Source organism: Triticum dicoccoides, chromosome 6A (assembly GCF_002162155.2).
Source record: "Triticum dicoccoides isolate Atlit2015 ecotype Zavitan chromosome 6A, WEW_v2.0, whole genome shotgun sequence".
In the NCBI taxonomy this organism is placed as follows: domain Eukaryota; kingdom Viridiplantae; phylum Streptophyta; class Magnoliopsida; order Poales; family Poaceae; genus Triticum; species Triticum dicoccoides.
In genome coordinates, this window is record NC_041390.1 from 262,378,191 (window position 1) to 262,396,414 (window position 18,224).

Below are 18,224 nucleotides of genomic sequence, written 5' to 3' on the forward strand. Positions count from 1 at the left end.
AAGAGTCGGTCTACTTGTCTCGGATGTGATGCCTATATACATGATCATTCCTAGATATTCTCATAACTATGCTCAATTCTATCAATTGCTCAACAGTAATTTGTTCACCCACCGTAGAATACTTATGCTCTCGAGAGAAGCCACTAGTGAAACCTATGGCCCCCGGGTCTATCTTCATCATATTAATCTCCTACTACTTAGTTATTTCCTTTGCTTTTTACTTTGCTTTTACTTTACTTTGCATCTCTATCACAAAAATACTAAAAATATTATCTTATCATATCTATTAGATCTCACACTCGTAAGTGGCCATGTAGGGATTGACAACCCCTTATCGCGTTGGTTGCGAGGATTTATTTTTTTTGTGCAGGTACGAGGGACTGGCGCGTAGCCTCCTACTGGATTGATACCTTGGTTCTCAAAAACTGAGGGAAATACTTACGCTACTTTGCTGCATCATCCTTTCCTCTTCGGGGAAAACCAACGCAGTCCTCAAGAGGTAGCAAGAAGGATTTCTGGCGCCGTTGCCGGGGAGGTCTATGCAAAAGTCAATATACCAAGTACCCATCACACACCCTTATCTCCCGCATTACATTATTTGCCATTTGCCTCTCGTTTTTCTCTCCCTCACTTCACCCTTGCCGTTTTATTCACCCTCTCTCTATCCTCCATCTCTTTCTCTATTTGTCTCTTTTTGCCCGCTTTCTTTTTGTTTGCTTGTGCGTTAGTTCATTTGCTTGTCGTTATGGCTAGTCCCTTATCTTCTCCGTTATCTCACGAGAATGAAATTCTTAATTTTAAGAAAAGGGAGGGGAAAATATAAAAGACGCTTGGTATAGAATTTTCAATGCTCAAAATAGATCTACCAGGAAGCAATCTACTTCTGTTCTTCTTCGCAATTTTTAAGTAGGAGTTACTCCTTGGCACCAATATGTCCTTGATACTATTACTGGAGGGAACTTTTTGGGTAGCCATACTTATTATTATTATAATGCTATGATAGATTTGTTTGGCTCACCCCCTCTTTTGGTTAATGGAACTGTATTAACTTTGGAGCATGTAATGCAAAGACTTGAAATTGTTGAAAATGAGGTTGCTACCATAGAGTTAATTGAAAATTTGGATAAAAGATCCACAACCGAATCTCTCAATATGGATCTAAAGTAGGAGTCACTTTGAAAAATATTAAAGAGAAGGAACCCATAGTTAATGAGAAAAAATAAATCATGATTCCACTAGAGTCGATAAACTTGAAGATATTATTACCAACATGGGAACCGCTTTTTCTTCCGTAAAGAATACTCCAAGTCCTCTCACTAAAATTGCCAAGCTTATGTATGTTCCTAAAAATAAGGGTGAATCCTCTAGTAAGGAAACTGCGGATCTCAAATCTATAAGTATTCATCCCAATCTTTTTGCTATCATTAAGGAACCATTTGTTACTAATGATTTTTTCTATCTTGTGCCTAAAAATTTGATAGTCAATAAAAATAAAGAAATTCCTAAAGATGGTAGATGCCTCATTGAAGAATTGCCTACCAAAGATGGCAATACCTAGATCTATCCTTGCTTGTTATGCCTAGCTAGGGGCGTTAAACAATAGCGCTTGTTGGGAGGCAACCCAAATTTATTTTTATTCCTTACTTTTTGCTCCTTTTTAGTAATAAATAATTTATCTAGTCTCTTTTTTGGTTGTTTTTTGTGTTTAATTGGTGTTTGTGCCAAGTAGAACCATTGGCAAGACTTGGGGAAAGTCTTGTTACACTTGCTGTAAAAAAATAGAAACTTTAGCGCTCACGAAAACTGCTGCCATTTTTATTTGGAAAGTGTTATTTAGTTAATTATTTTTGAAGATGATTAATAGATAAATTCCTCACGTCCAGCAATTTAGTTTAGAATTTTTGGGGTTCCATATCTTGCTCTAGCTACAGATTACTACAGATTGTTCTGTTTTTGACAGATTCTCTTTTTGGTGTGTTGTTTGCTTATTTTGATGAATCTATGACTAGTAAAATAGTTTATAAACCATAGATAAGTTGGAATACAGTAGGTTTAACACCAATATAAATAAAGAATGAGTTCATTACAGTACCTTGAAGTGGTCTTTTGTTTTCTTTCGCTAACGGAGCTCATGAGATTTTCTACTTTGAGTTTTATGTTGTGAAGTTTTCAAGTTTTGGGTAAATATTTGATGGATTATGGAACAAGGAGTGGCAAGAGCCTAAGCTTGGGGATTCCCATGGCACCCCCAAGATAATCTAAGGACGCCTAAAAGCCAAAGCTTGGGGATGCTCCGGAAGGCATCCCCTCTTTCGTCTACTTCTATCGATAACTTTACTTGGAGCTATATTTTTATTCGTCACATGATATGTGTTTTGCTTGGAGCGTCTCGTATGATTTGAGTCTTTATTTGTTAGTTTACCAAAATCATCACCTTTTGAGAGAGACATACATGATTTGGAATTTGTTAGAATACTCTATGTGCTTCGCTTATATCTTTTGAGTTATATAGTTTTACTCTAGTACTTCACTTATATCTTTTAGAGCACGGTGGTGGATTTGTTTTATGGAAACTATTGATCTCTCATGCTTCACTTAGATTATTTTGAGAGTCTTAAATAGCGTGGTAATTTTGTTAAAATCCTAATATGCTAGGTATTCAAGATTAGTAAAATTTTCTTATGAGTGTTTTGAATACTAAGAGTAGTTTGATGCTTGATGATTGTTTTGAGATATGGAGGTAATAATATCAAAGTCGTGCTAGTTGAGTAGTTGTGAAATTGAGAAATGCTTGTGTTGAAGTTTGCAAGTCCCGTAGCATGCGCATATGGTAAACGTTATGTAACAAATTTGAAACATGAGGTGTTATTTGATTGTCCTCCTTATGAGTGGCGGTCGGAGACGAGCGATGGTCTTTTCCTACCAATCTATCCCCCTAGGAGCATGCGCGTAGTGCCGAGGTTTTTGATGACTTGTAGATTTTTGCAATAAGTATGTGAGTTATTTATGACTAATGTTGAGTCCATGGATTATACGCACTCTCACCCTTCCATCCTTGCTAGTCTCTTCAGTGCCGTGCATTGCCCTTTCTCACATTGAGAGTTGACGCAAACTTCGCCGGTGCAACCAAACCCCGTGATATGATACGCTCTTTCACACATAAACCTCCTTATATCTTCCTCAAAACGGCCACCATACCTACCTATTATGGCATTTCCATACACTACTAGGAAAAACCTTACCAGTAGCGTGGGTTTTTGGACTACCAGTGGCGTAGGTTCCCACGCTACTGCTATGACGCTACAGCTATTTTTTAACAGTAGCGTATGTTTTACCCCACGCTACTACTAAACAGACATACCAATAGCGCTGGTGCCCCATGCTACTAGTATTTCACACCCACGCTACTAGTAAAGGAATAGCAGTAGCGCTTCTATGATGAACCCACGCTAGTAGTAACAAATTAGGATTTAAAAAAAATAATAGTCTACCTATTTCAGTTTAGACATGCATTTCACAATACGTACATGTTATGCATACAGTCAATCATCAATCATACATATCTGATGTAGATAATTAACACACGCACACGCACGTGCGCGCAGGCACACACACACAATATATATGCCACGTGTCTACGTCGTCGGCGTTGGCGCCTCCACAAGGCCATGTTGATGGTGTTGATGTCGTCGTCGTCATCGCCGCCGCCACAGCACCATGACGATGTCGTCGTCTTTGTCGCCGCCGTAGCCCTGTGTCGATGTCGATGTCGTCGTCATCATCGTCGCCGCAGCCCCATGTCGATATCGTCTTCGTCGCTGCCGTAGCTTCATGTCTATGTGTTCCCTTCTAGGAACTCACAAATCCTGGAATTAAACAATGAACCAAGACCACTACTAAGAACTCGAAAGAACCTGGAGCATTAGTACAGTATAACAGTAACCTATAGAGCACTAAGTAACAATAGCAAAAACAAAAGCATATAGCAGCAGCATAGTATATATGAATTATAAGTAGTACCTAACAGACCAATCCTAGAAATTGGGGAAAACCCAACTTAAGAAGGATACAATGGTAGGCATGACCAAATCTTATTATAGATTCTGAATCCAAGCTTTTGAGGCAAATTGCAACAAGCAAAGTTTGTGCACCAAGTAGGAGTAATTCCCAGGTCATTCGCAAGCATGCAAGCAAGAAGGTATCAGCAACAGTAGATTATTACCAACATTGTACCCTTTAATGTCAGGTCATTTCAATTTAACTCTTGGTTGCAGATGTATTCTTGTTGTATTACTAGTAATCATCAGTAGTAACAACACCTGGTCATTATAAATATCACTGGTCATTATAGTCGACATGGCAACTTCCCATTTATTACTATATTTATAAGGAAATTTTGTAATAACATTCATTCATGTGACATAAGAGACTTAGAGCAACACTTCATATATTAGTGACAGTTAAGCTGCTGCACTTGCAAATTTGTAACAGCAATCAAATAGATGTGTTATGTATATTCTCTAGTGCGGTCTTAAATTGCAAGGAAATGAGGAGTTTCTTCTTTCGAACCAATGTAGTGGTTTTATTGAAAAGTATGAGCAGGTGCACTTATATTATATCAAATATATATATATATATATATATCAGTACGTTTTTTATCTCACATGGATGTATTAAGTAATAATGTGTGTGTGTGTGTAAAATAGACTATTCCAGTATATTTAATCCTTGATTCCTCCCAATAGAGAACAATATCTTGAGGAACTACATAGAATATCATATTGTTGCAAAAATTAAGAGTGACAAAGTAAAATTATAGGCAGTTTTGCCTTGATGGGCAAGTTAGTTCTCCTATAAGAAGGGACTTAATCCCGATAACAAAAGCAAGCCAATGCAGAGTATTTACTTTACCATAGCTGCCTAGAGTAACTAGAAATTCAAGTTCTTCCAGAATGCTGAATTGTAACATCTCATCCTAAAACAAAATCATATATATGGAGAGTATTGTCATCACCTAACGAACTGTCATTGCGGCAAGTACCAGCAGGAGTTGATGGATTGAGTGGTGAGCCTGTACATGAAAAGATGTGCATGTTTAATCTTTTGCAGCCTGAATAAATAGGCAAAAAAGAGTTTGGACTTCAGAGCAAACGGCACTCAAGAAGTTTTCACTTACCAACATTTGGCGTAGGTGTCTGAGGCCCAGCTTTATTTTTCTTAGTCTTTGATTTAAAATTCTTAACAGCTTTTCCGGACACTGGGGTGAGTAGCGGATTGCCAGTAACTCCAGTGGCGACAATCATACAGTCACTCAACTCAGCCGCATTATTTTCTTCACGTGTGACTTTTCTTTTTAGCTGCAGAAGAGGGGACTTGTGTTATATGATGGTAAGACAGACTAGCTGACGTCTGGCAAGGATGTCTATCATTAACTATTTCAGATTTTGAAGTAAGGCCTTACTGGGAAGCTGAATCGCATAACATCCTTTATGTGGATTGATATATTGTAGACCAAAATACACTTGCCGTTAGAAATAATGCTATATGAGAAGATATAGTTTTATACCTGAACTATCAACGACATGATCCTTCCTTCCCAGTCACGAGTAGTACATGGACCGGAACCGACTGCTCCAAGCTATCAGCAACACGAGAATCACAATCGCGCGGACTGCTGCAACATAGGCGTGAATAGAAAATTTTATACCTGAACTAAACTCAAGTTGAGCACCACTACAATGAACGAAAACTAAACTTGACATTACTGAACTAATTGTGCATCTATCTTCTAACATCTAATTTGTTTGCCATACACTATTACTACACTGAACTATAACTGATATCCCAAAGCCTACACTAGTACTACACTTAACTAAAACTGAACTTGGCTGTTGCACTTACGAAAATTCAGAAAACGCACTTGGCATTACTGAAAATTCAGAAACGAGCAGCTCCAGCGGCGTCCAAGAGCAATTGGCCGTCAACCAGCCACCGGAATCCATGGAGGACAGCGCCTCACCGCGACTCCGGCTGGCCACGAACGACGAGCCGCCCCGGCGGTCACCAGTCCGTCGCCGCCATAGCTTCTCCTGCTGCTGCGCCTGCACTCGTCTCCGTCCGCGACCAATCCCCGTACTGCTCGTCTGCCTGGGCACGCGCAGGTGCGGGGTGCTGCTCGTTGGCCAGCGGGCCGACCTGGGCACTCGGCGGCAAGAACACGGGGGTGCCTGAATCCCTAGCCGCGGGCAAGGGTGCAGACCTTGAGGCATGGATCTGGCGAAGGGGAGGGCTGGGCAGAGCTTGGGGGCATGTTGCATGCGGCCGGAGATCGCCGGAACCAGCCGGCGTGGGTGGTGGCTGCGGCGACGAGATGGTGGGGGAGAGAAGGTCGACCGAGAGCCAGGGGTACGGTGGGGATGAGATTTGTGGGAGAAGAGTTTTTTTTTATCTCGTCGCTTGGCATGTGGAGGCAGTGGACACGCTGAGTAGTAGCGTGGGTGTATCGGCTGCGCTATAGTTATTGGTAGTAGCGCAGGATTTACTATGCGCGCTACTAATATTTTTTGATCTGGTGGTGTGGTGTGGCACACTTACCAGTAGCGTGTCCACAAGAAACCAACGCTGCTGCTATGCCATACCAGTAGTGTGCTTTGTACCCAGCACTACTGGTAATTATCAGTAGCGTGGGGACACAAACAAACGATACTGGTAAACTTCTATGTATAAGCATTTTTCTAGTAGTGGTAGCCATTCCGAGATATATTGCCATGCAACTTTCGACCATTCCGTTTATCATGACACATTCATTATTGTTGATCATGTAGTTGACATAGTATTTGTGGCAAAGCCACCGTTCATAATTCTTCCATGCATATCACTCTTGGTCAATTGCATATCCCGATACACCGCTGGAGGCATTCATATAGAGTCATACTTTGTTCTAGTATCGAGTTGTAATCATTGAGTTGTAAATAGATAGAAGTGTGATGATCATCATTTTCTAGAGCATTGTCCCAAGTGAGGAATTATTAAAAAAAAAAAGAAAGGCCATATAAAAAAAGAGAAAGGCCAAATAAAGAAAATGAGAGAAAAAGAGAGAAGGGACAATGTTACTATCCTTTGTCACACTTGTGCTTCAAAGTAGCACCGTAATCTTCATGATAGAGAGTCTCTTGTTTTGTCACTTTCATATACTAGTGGAAATTTTTATTATAGAACTTGGCTTGTATATTCCAACAATGGGCCTCCTCAAGTGCCCTAGGTCTTCGTGAGCAAGCAAGTTGGATGCACACCCACTTCGTTTCTTTTGTTGAGCTTTCATACATTTATAGCTCTAGTGCATCCGTTGCATGGCAATCCCTACTCCTTGCATTAACATCAATCGGTGGGCATCTCCACAACCCATTGATTAGCCTCGTTGATGTGAGACTTTTTTTGTCTTCTCCACATAACCCCCCTCATTATATTCTATTCCACCCATAGTGCTATGTCCATGGCTCGCGCTCATATATTGCGTGAAAGTTTATAGGTTTGAGATTACTAAAGTATGAAACAATTGCTTGGCTTGTCATCGGGGTTGTGCATGATGAGAGCATTCTTGTGTGACGAAAATGGAGCATGACTAAACTATATGATTTTGTAGGGATGAACTTTCTTTGGCCATGTTATTTTGAGAAGACATAATTGCTTTGTTAGTATGCTTGAAGTATTATTATTTTTATGTCAATATAAACTTTTGTCTTGAATCTTTCAGATCTGAATATTCATACCACAATTTAGAAGAATTACATTAAAATTATGCCAAGTAGCACTCCGCATCAAAAATTCTGTTTTATCATTTACCTACTCGAGGACGAGCAGGAATTAAGCTTGGGGATGCTTGATAAGTCTCCAACGTATCTATAATTTTTGATTGCTCCGTGCTATATTATCTACTGTTTTGGACATTATTGGGCTTTATTATCCACTTTTATATTATTTTTGGGACTAACCTATTAACCGGAGGCCCTGCCCAAAATTGCTATTTTTTGCCTGTTTTAGGGTTTCGAAGAAAAAGAATATCAAACGGAGTCCAAACGGAATGAAACCTTCGGGAACGTGATTTTCTCAACGAACAAGACCCAAGAGACTTGGACCCTGCGCCAAGACACAAAAGAGGAGGCCACGAGGTAGGGGGGCGCGCCTACCCCCCAAGCGCGCCCTCCACCCTCGTGGGCCCCCTGTTGCTCCACCGACGTACTCCTTCCTCCTATATATACCTACGTACCCTCAAACGATCAGATACGGAGCCAAAACCCTAATTCCACCGCCGCAACTTTCTGTATCCACGAGATCCCATCTTGGGGCCTGTTCCGGAGCTCCACCGGAGGGGGGCATCGATCACGGAGGGCTTCTATATCAACACCATAGCCCCTCTGATGAAGTGTGAGTAGTTCACCTACACCTACGGGTCCATAGTTAGTAGCTAGATGGCTTCTTCTCTCTTTTTGGATCTCAATACAATGTTCTCCCCCTCTCTTGTGGAGAACTATTCGATGTAATCTTCTTTTTGCGGTGTGTTTGTTGAGACCGATGAATTGTGGGTTTATGATCAAGTCTATCTATGAACAATATTTGAATCTTCTCTGACTTCTTTTATGTATGATTAGTTATCTTTGCAAGTCTCTTCGAATTATCAGTTTGGTTTGGCCTACTAGATTGATCTTTCTTGCAATGGGAGAAGTGCTTTGCTTTGGGTTCAATCTTGCGGTGTCCTTTCCTAGTGATAGTAGGGGCAGCAAGGCATATATTGTATTATTGCCATCGAGGATAACAAGATGGGGTTTTCATCATATTGCATGAGTTTATCCCTCTACATCATGTCATCTTGCTTAAGGCATTACTCTGTTTTCATTAACTTAATACTCTAGATGCATGCTGGATAGCGGTCGATGAGTCGAGTAATAGTAGTAGATGCAGGCAGGAGTCGGTCTACTTGTCTCGGACGTGATACCTATATACATGATCATGCCTAGATATTGTCATAACTATGTTCAATTCTGTCAATTGCTCAACAGTAATTTGTTCACATCACATAAGCCTTGCAAGCATTACAACTAATATGTTAGTTGTGAGATGATGTATTACGGAACGAGTAAAGAGACTTGCCGGTAACGAGATTGAACTAGGTATTGGATACCGACGATCGAATCTCAGGCAAGTAACATAGCGATGACAAAGGGAACAACGTATGTTGTTATGCGGTCTGACCGATAAAGATCTTCATAGAATATGTAGGAGCCAATATGGGCATCCAGGTCCCGCTATTGGTTATTGACCGGAGATGTGTCTCGGTCATGTCTACATTGTTCTCGAACCGTAGGGTCCGCACGCTTAAAGTTACGATGACCGTTATTATGAGTTTATGCATTTTTGATGTACCGAAGTTTGTTCGGAGTCCCGGATGTGATCACGGACATAATGAGGAGTCTCGAAATGGTCGAGACGTAAAGATTGATATATTGGAAGCCTATATTTGGACATCGGAATCGTTCCGGGTGAAATCGGCATTTTTCTGGAGTACCGGGGGGTTACCGGAACCCCCCCAGGGGTTTATTGGGCCTACATGGGCCTTGAGGGAGAAGAGAGAAGGAAGCAAGAGGTGGCCGCGCGCCCCTCCCCTTCCTAGTCCGAATAGGACAAGGGAAGGGGGGCGGCGCCCCCCCCCCCTTTTTCCTTCCTCTCTTCCACCTCTTTCCCCTCTCTCCTTGTCCAACTAGGAGTCCTACTCCCGGTGGGAGTAGGACTCCCCCTTGGCGCACCCACCTTGGCCGGCCGCCCCCTCTCCCTGGCTCCTTTATATACTGAGGCAAGGGGCACCCTAGATACACACAAGTTGATCCTCGTGATCGTCCCTTAGCCGTGTGCGGTGCCCCCTGCCACCATATTCCACCTCGGTCATATCGTTGTAGTGCTTAGGCGAAGCCCTGCGTCGGTAGAACATCATCATCGTCACCACGCCGTTGTGCTGACGAAACTCATCCCCGAAGCTTTGTTGGATCGGAGCCCGGGGAGCGTCATCGAGCTGTACGTGTGCTAAGAACTCGGAGGTGCCGGAGTAACGGTGCTTGGATCGGTCAGATCGGGAAGAAGACGTACGACTACTTCCTCTATGTTGTGTCAACGCTTCCGTTGCGATCTACAAGGGTACGTAGATCATACTCTCCCCTCTCGTTGCTATGCATCACCATGATCTTGCGTGTGCGTAGGAAAATTTTGAAATTACTATGTTACCCAACACCATTCTCTTATGGAGCTCACAGAATGATGAACTCTTTGCCACCCCTCCAGATGTGGGTGGTGAAAAAAAAGAACTAATCTCTTATGCAGGGTCAGGTCTCTAGACGAACTTGAACTTTTGAAGAATTTGTTGGATACATGAGAATGCTTGAAAGGATGCAAGCTAATCATGAAGAAATGATTCACTCATTTCTCACGTCCTCATACTGCTATATACATATATGTGCTGCATTATTTGATGAGATTATGTCTAATGAATCGGATGTCATATTCTTCACTCTGAAGAATATGAGTTCGTAAGAAGCACTAATTCATCTGTAGGATGATACACCCAAAGCTACTGAGTGGGTCCTCGATATTGGATGTACAAATCACATGACCGGTGACAAGAACTTATTAATGGACACTGCTTTATCTCCATCGCATCTAAAGCATATCACCTATGTTGACAAGGCAAAAACAAGGTATTGGGTCTAGGTAGGGTTGCAATCTCAAAGGATAGACACGTGGACAAAGTCATGCTTGTTGAGTCCCTTGGATTTAACCTCATGTCTGTCCCAATGCTTTGTGATCCTGATATGGTTGTCGTCTTTGGCAAATATCATTGCATTGTGCTCATGGAATATGACAATTCCTATGTCTTCGAAGGCATTATGAGAGGAGACTTGTACATTGTTGATTTCTCTGCAGGACCATAGCCTGCCACATGTCTACTTGCAAAAGCTTCAGAAGGCTAGCTATGGCATCGTCGACTCAGTCATGCTGGCATGAGGAACATGCACACGCTTGTGAACAAGAATGTAACACCCCCAGTGTCATGCTACAGTAACCCCCTGTGACTAAACTAATCATTTTCCTAATAGTTCTTAATCACCTTTGTTCAATACCCCATTTCGAAATTCCAGTCAATTCAAATTCAAGTGAAGTTTGAAGTTGCCTAAAAGTTGCTGGAAAAATGTTCATCATTTGTCAAAAATTCCATAACAATTATTTGTTAAGGAACACAACATCACTTTTGTGCAAAGATGAGCATTAGTAATTAAAACAACACTAATTTAGCATTTTTTAAATGCTATCCTATTTATGGAGAATACCAAATGAATTCTTCTGGTCTCCAAAATATTTTTGGCACTTTCTATAATCACCAGGGATTTTATGGGACACCTCCCAAATTTTTGCTAAGTGGAATAGTTGGCCAAATAATTCCCTTTCTATCTCTGTTAAATAAACAAAAGATTTTATTTAAAAAAATGAAAGAGCACAGGCCACTGTGCACTAGGCCAAGTGCACAGTGCCTGGCCCGAGCAAACTGGCCCAGGTAGGCCGACCCACTCCCCCTCCCCCAGTCGCTTCCTGTTCCTTCGACAGGGCGGGGAAGCACGCGCCCGTCCCCGTCCAACCACCTCACCGGCGACGCCCAGCGAGGGGATAAGGCTCCGAACGCCTTGGTCCTCTCCCCCGCTCTCCACTGTCGCCCGCTCCGCCTCTCCCTCTCCCACCAGATCCCTCCTTACTCCCCCCTCATTCCCCACCTCAACCGAGCGCCGCCGTAGCCATGGCTGTGCCGTAGCCGCGACCACCGCCCACCCCGCGCCTCGCCAGCACGTCCGCAAGACGCGCCATCGACCTCTACCTCAACTACGCCTCGCCATCGAGCTCGAGGAGCACCGCAGGCCGTGGATCGAGCCGTCCCCTTCCGCCTCGGTCGCCGGCGATCTTCCTCCTCTCCGACGCCGCTGCTGCTACTAATCCTCCAAGGCCCAACGTGTGAGCCGTGTGGTGAGATTCTCCGTCTCCTGCTCCCCTCTGTTAGCCTCTTCGCGCGCCATAGCTACCTCGTCGCCGTTGCCGTGAGCTCGTCGCCGCGGATCGCCCCGCTGTCGTGGCCATAGCCCCTGTCGCGCTCACCTGGGCACGACATCGAGCTCCTGGTGCTCCCTGGAGCACAACGAGCTCACGACCAAGCCTCCCCGCGCCCTCTAGCCTCATTTTCTACCACGGTCGAACGCCAGCGTCTGCTCCGCCTCTCATCGTCGTGGTTCTAGCCCGTTACGGGCCGCGCCACCACCATAGATGGATGCGGGGTCGAACGCCCGATCGTACGCGCCTAGCCGCACTTCTCCCGTGCCTCGTAGCGCGATCCCGACGAGGCCCCGAATGCCACCACTGCCTCCCCTCATCGCCGGCGCTGTTTCCGGTAGCTCGCTCCGGCCGGCCTCACCACGCGACGCGGCGGGCTCTCCCCATTCAAAAGCGCCCGCCCACGCCCGTGTTGGCCCCTTGTAGGCGAATCCCGGCCGTCTCCGGTGATGTGCCGCCGCGGGAGAGGTTGTCAGAGCCTTCTCCGGCGCCCTACCGGCGTGGCCGGTCATGGCCACTCCCCTGGTCACTGCCCCGTGGGCCCCCTGGACCCAGTTGACCATTTTGACCATGGTCAACTATGCTGACTGGGCACTCAGTGCCACTGACACGCGCCCCCCACATAATTAACTTAATAAAACTTTTTCCTAAATAAACATAGTTAGCTAAACTAATTAGTCACTGACATGTGGGGCCTAGCTACTAATTGCTCTGTTTAATTTAAAAATAACCCAGTGTTAGCTCTCTGTGTATGACATGTGGGACCCACTAGTCAGTTTGACCTGGTCCGCCGTCCTGTTGACTGCTGACGTCACAGTGATGTCATGCTGACGTAGTTTTTCCTTTCTGTTAATTTATTTAATTCCAGTAAATGTTTAAATCCTTGATAAATCATAGAAAATAATCCGTAACTCGGATGAAAATGTTTTCTACATGAAAGTTGCTCAAAAAAACAAGACAAACCCGAATACGCTACCCACATACCTGTCATATGCCTCTAACTATCTGAAAAACATGGAACATTCCCCTTCCGATCACCTGTCTGGCATAGGTCCGGAACCGGGAATACCTTCCCGGTTGAATTCCCCTTCACCTGTATCGTGCAGCGCTACGTTAGAGCACTCCTAGCGCTGCGTGCCATGTTATGCCTTGTGATGTATTGTTTGCTTTGTATTTACTGTTTCTTCCCCCTCTTCTCTCCGGTAGACCCCGAGACCGATGCTGCCCCTGTGATCAACTACATCGACGACAACACCCTCCTTACCAGAGCAACTAGGCAAGCCCCCCCTTTGATCATCCCGATATCGCCCATTCCATTCTCTCATGCTTGCATTAGATTTTGCTACTGTAATTGATTTCTCCTATTCTGATGCATAGCCTACTTTTGTAACCTACTTATTTTTACCAACCTGCTTATCCTAAACTGCTTAGTATAGGCTGGTTAGTGATCCATTAGTGACCCCACCTTGTCCTTGTTGCCCCTGCTTCATCATCGAAGACCCGTTCAATGGGATCGAAGACCAGAGCCCAACACCTCACATCACTTCACGCCCCTTTTGTTGCTCGACTCTGCAGAGTTACCATCGAGTGCCGAGGGTGGAACCTCATACGTCACTCCTGATGAGATCTCTGTAGTGTAGCTATCCGGTCGTGGTCATCTAGGGTGATTTCCTCCTTAACCACTTCCGATATGGCTCTATTGTGCAACCCCCCAAGTGTGAACCCCAAGGGTGGATCCTCTTGCGTTCACCTTGATGATTACATCGAGTAGAACTCATTGGGGGTGATTCCTCGGGTTTTCCCCTTGGTGTTAGACACACGGTTACTATGGTTGCTATGACTTTACACTGAACCATGTTACTAAAGACGGGTCAGCCCTGAGGAGTACCCGCGCGAGCTTAATTGCGAGTGATGTGGAGTCGGGTTGACCGGGAAGGTGCCCGCGAGATTCTTACGAGGCGTGACCGAGCATTCTTAGCCCTTGCCGCAAGCCCTTGAGACGGGGCGACGGGGTCACATCTTTCGTGAGTCTCTGCTTGTCACCGCGCATTCCTAATCCACCACGATTTGGATATTTGATCCGAGGGTCCTCTGGCCTGATAGCACGAACCATCACGTGGGCATTGTATGGGCGTTCTGCATCGTATGCATCAGCCGAAGCTTAATAGACGCCAGCGACTGAGCGGCGCGCACCGGGTCGGACTGGTAAGCTCCTGCTTTTTTAAGGAGGTAGCTAGGTCTATTCACCGGCTGCCCACGCAACGTGCGGGAGTTCCCCGGGTGATGGCCCATGACCCCTGGGGGGCATAGGTTTAGTCCGGCGTGCTGACCTCTCTATTAAGCCTAGGTCGGGTTGCGGTGTATTGTTTGGCCGAGGCCGGGCATGACCCAGGAAAGTGTGTCCGGCCGGAGTTAATCGAGCGTGGTGGGTAAGTTGGTGCACCCCTGCTGGGAAGATAACATCTATCGATAGCCTGTCCTATGGTAACAGACACTTGGAGTTGTATCCCGATCGATACAACTAGAACTGGATACTTGAGATGAGACATGGATATGAGAAATGGATAGTATGGCTCTAGGATTACTTTCTCGCATGGAGTCGAGAACGGATCTCTGGCCGAGGTTGTTAACACTACTACTACTTACATTATGCTAATCTGCACTCTTCTAATGCTGCAAGACCTCCAAATATGATGAAGATGCTAGTCGTCGATAGGACTAGGCCTTTTATCTAATCTAGCATAGTCCAGTCCACATATACAACCCTTCCTTTGATGCTGTTGCATAATTAGTGTAGATCCTTGCTTGCGAGTACTTTGGATGAGTACTCACGGTTTCTTTGCTCCCTCTTTTTCCCCTTTTCCTTTAATTCCGGATGTTGCAACCAGATGGTGCAGTCCAGGAGCCATATGCCACCACCGACGCTTACTACTACCCCGAGGGTGCCTACTACCATGTGGAGACCGCCGATGACCAGGAGTTGTTAGGAGGCTCCTAGGCAGGAGGCCTTGCCTTTTCGATCGTTGTTGCTTTTGTGCTAGCCTTCTTATGGCAAACTTGTTTAACTTATGTCTATACTCATATATTGTTGCTTCTGCTGACTCTTGTGTATTCGAGCCCTCGAGGCCCCTAGCTTGTAATATAAAGCTTGTATTATTTTAATTTGTGTCTAGAGTTGTGTTGTGATATCTTCCCGTGAGTCCTTGATCTTGATCATACACATTTGCGTGTATGATTAGTGTACGATTGAATCAGGGGCGTCACAAAGAAGCACATCATTGGCATTGAGGGTGTCAAATTCCTCAAAGATAATCTTTGTGGGGCTTGTGAGGCTGGAAAGATGACCAGATCCAAGCAACCCTCGAAGAGTATCATGCCTACCACTCGTCCTTTTGTATTTCTTCACATGGACCTCTTTGGCCCTAGTCATTATGCCCCACTAAAAAATGCAGCATCTCTATATGGCTTTGTTATTGTTGATGATTATTCTCGTTACACATGGGTGCATATCATTATGTACAAAATTGAAGTGTAGGTAGTCTTCAAACGATTTTCCTCAAGGGCCTCGACGAATTTTGGTGTGAAGATCAAGCATATCCGGAGTGATAATGGGACCGAGTTCAAGAATACTGGTCTTGATGACTATCTTGCTGAACTTGGTATTACTCACAAGTTATCTGCCCCATATACTGCTCAGTAGAATGGCATCATGGAGCGCAAGAACATGACTCTTGTTGAGATGGCTCGCACTATTCTTGATGAATACAAGATGCCTCATCGCTTCTAGCCTTAGGCAACTGATACTGCATGCCACATCATCAACAAGGTATATCTTCACAAAATCTTCAAGAAGACCTCATATGAACTCCTCACTGACAAGAAACCCAATGTGAGTTATTTCAAAGTCTTTGGTGCTAAATGATGGATTAGAGATCCTCATCACAATTCTAAATTTGCATCGAAAGCACATGATGGTTTTATGCTTGGTTACGGAAAGGACTCGCACACCTACACAGTCTTCACCACCTATCACAGCATGGTTGTTGAAACTGTAGATGTGTGGTTCGATGAGACTAATGGATTGCAAAGAGAGCACATACCTCCTGTGCTAGATGAAATGTCTCCGAGGAATCCATCAAGTTCAAGGCTACTAAGGATGTCATACCCACTGAATAATCTGCTGAAGAAGTTATTCCAGAACATGAAGAAAATCATGCAGGTGCATTTGGGGAAAATGGCTCTGAAGAAAATGTTGAGCCCCATCAAAGTCGTCAACCTGCTCATCCTCGCTTTGGAAATGAAGTGCAAATTGAGATAATCATCGAGGACATCAACACACAAGGTACTCTCACATGCCCAAAAGCTTCAAATTTGTCTAACTTTTGTGGGTACTTTGCTTTTGTCTCTATCATAGAGCCCACCAAAGTTGATGAGGCATTTCTAGATCCTGAGTGGATTCAAGCTATGCAAGAGGAATTACATCAATTTGAGCTCATCAATGTGCGGGAACTTGTCAAGCGACCAGACCCACACAAGCACAATATCATCGGTACAAAGTGGATCTACCGCAACAAGCAAGACGAAAATAGCCTAGTGGTGAGGAACAAGGCTCGTCTTGTAGCTCAAGGCTACAGACATGTTGAAGGAATTGATTTTGATGAAACTTTTGCACCTGTTGTTAGACATGAGGCTATTCGCATATTGCTTGCTTATGCTAACCATCATAATATCATCTTATATCAAATGGATGTGAAAAGTGCATTCCTCAATGGTAAGCTTTATGAAGAAGTATATGTTGCTCAACCCTCAGGTTTTGAAGATCCTAAGCATGCCTACAAAGTCTTCGGACTCAACATGGCCCTATATGGCCTCAAGCAGGCCCTCGGACTTGGTATGATACACTAAAGAAATTCCTCATGAAGAAAGGCTTCAAACCCAGTTCACTTGACCCAACTCTTTTCACCAAAACATATGACGATGAATTATTCATGTGCCAAATATATGTTGATGATATTATCTTTGGCTGTACTAACCAACGTTACAATGATGAATTTGCCTATATGATGAGTGAGGAATATCAAATGTCTATGGTGGGAGAATTGAAACTCTTCTTAGGTCTTCAAATTCGTCAACAATGCAATGGCATATTCATATCTCAAGAGAAATACCTCAAGGATGTGCTGAGGAAATACGGCATGCAAGACTACAAAGGCGTCGAAATCCCTGTGCCCATGAATGGCCATCTATGCACCGATGAAAATGGTATAGACTTCGATCAAAAGGTATACCGCTCCACGATTGGCCCTTTATTGTATTTATGTGCATTTAGGCCAGATATTATGCTTAGTGTTTGCATGTGTGCCCATTTTCAACATACACCGAAGGAATCACACCATAAGGATGTAAAACATATTCTTCGATATCTAGCTCACACTCCAACACTTGGATTATGGTATCCCAAGTGCTCAGCTTTTGATCTCATTGGATATTCTGACTCTGACTATGCTGGTGATCGAGTGGATCGCAAGTCAACATCATGCACATGCCATTTCCTCGGACGATCCTTAGTTTGTTGGACCTAGAAGAAGCAGAACTGTGTATCACTCTCTACTGCTGAAGCTGAGTACATTGCTACTGGTTCTTGCTGTGCTCAATTATTGTGGATGAACAAAACCCTCAAGGACTATGGCATCAACATGAAGAATGTGCCACTCTACCGCGACAATGATAGTTCCATCAAAATTGCTCATAACCCAGTTTAGCACTCGAAGACTAAGCACATCCAGATTCGTCATCAATTTCTTTGTGATCATGTGTTGAAGGGAGACATCTCCATCAACCATATGAAGACTGAAGAACAGCCAACAGATATCTTCACAAAGCCCTTGGACAAGAAGAGATTTAGCAAGTTGCGATGTGAGCTAAATATCTTAGAATCTTCACACGTTCTTTGAAAGGACACACATCCTAACACTTATGCAAAATTGATGACTTAGATGTGCAACACACAAAGTAACGTTTTTCCTCAATCAATGAAGACTAACCCTCTAAGTTTGAAGAAATTAAGGAAGACTTTGATTCCCAGA

The 18,224-nt window shown here is 44.0% G+C and overlaps 1 long non-coding RNA gene across 4 annotated transcripts; it reads right to left on the bottom strand.

The window, feature by feature from the left end:
* Window positions 1-3,478: 3,478 nt before the first annotated feature.
* On the bottom strand, window positions 3,479-6,437 carry LOC119316752. 4 transcript variants are annotated; one of them, XR_005153274.1, is made up of 5 exons: window positions 5,921-6,437; window positions 5,567-5,671; window positions 5,177-5,357; window positions 5,015-5,071; window positions 3,479-3,866 (listed from the first exon to the last, which is right to left on the bottom strand). It is a non-coding gene; the product is annotated as an uncharacterized LOC119316752 (long non-coding RNA). The 4 variants fall into 4 exon arrangements; XR_005153272.1 differs by having other exon boundaries at window positions 5,567-5,674; XR_005153273.1 differs by having other exon boundaries at window positions 5,902-6,437.
* Window positions 6,438-18,224: the final 11,787 nt, after the last annotated feature.